Below are 341 nucleotides of genomic sequence, written 5' to 3' on the forward strand. Positions count from 1 at the left end.
CGGCTCCGTGGGCTGTGCCGCTCCCGCAATCTCACAGCCAGGAGAGCGTGGTTCCTGCCCCATCCGTCGCGCATCTTTATTTAGAGCGATTCTTGCTATTTTCAGTAGAAATGCCAGCGGGTGGGCTGGCACCCATAGTCACCGGGAGGTCCCTGTGGCGCTGGGTGCAGAGCGCTGCGGGAAGGAGCAGCGGCGTGGGGACCCCAGGACCCCCCTGCCACAGCACCCGTGCCCTTGTGTGCCGGCGGAGGAAAGCAGAGCTTTCCCAACCGCGAGGAGGTCCCGGGCACGACGGCATCAGTCTGAAGGGCACCAGGTACACGGTGCGAACCGCAGGAGGG

This window comes from Cariama cristata, unplaced genomic scaffold, assembly GCF_000690535.1.
Source record: "Cariama cristata isolate BGI_N322 unplaced genomic scaffold, ASM69053v1 scaffold11809, whole genome shotgun sequence".
Classification (NCBI taxonomy): Eukaryota; Metazoa; Chordata; class Aves; order Cariamiformes; family Cariamidae; genus Cariama; species Cariama cristata.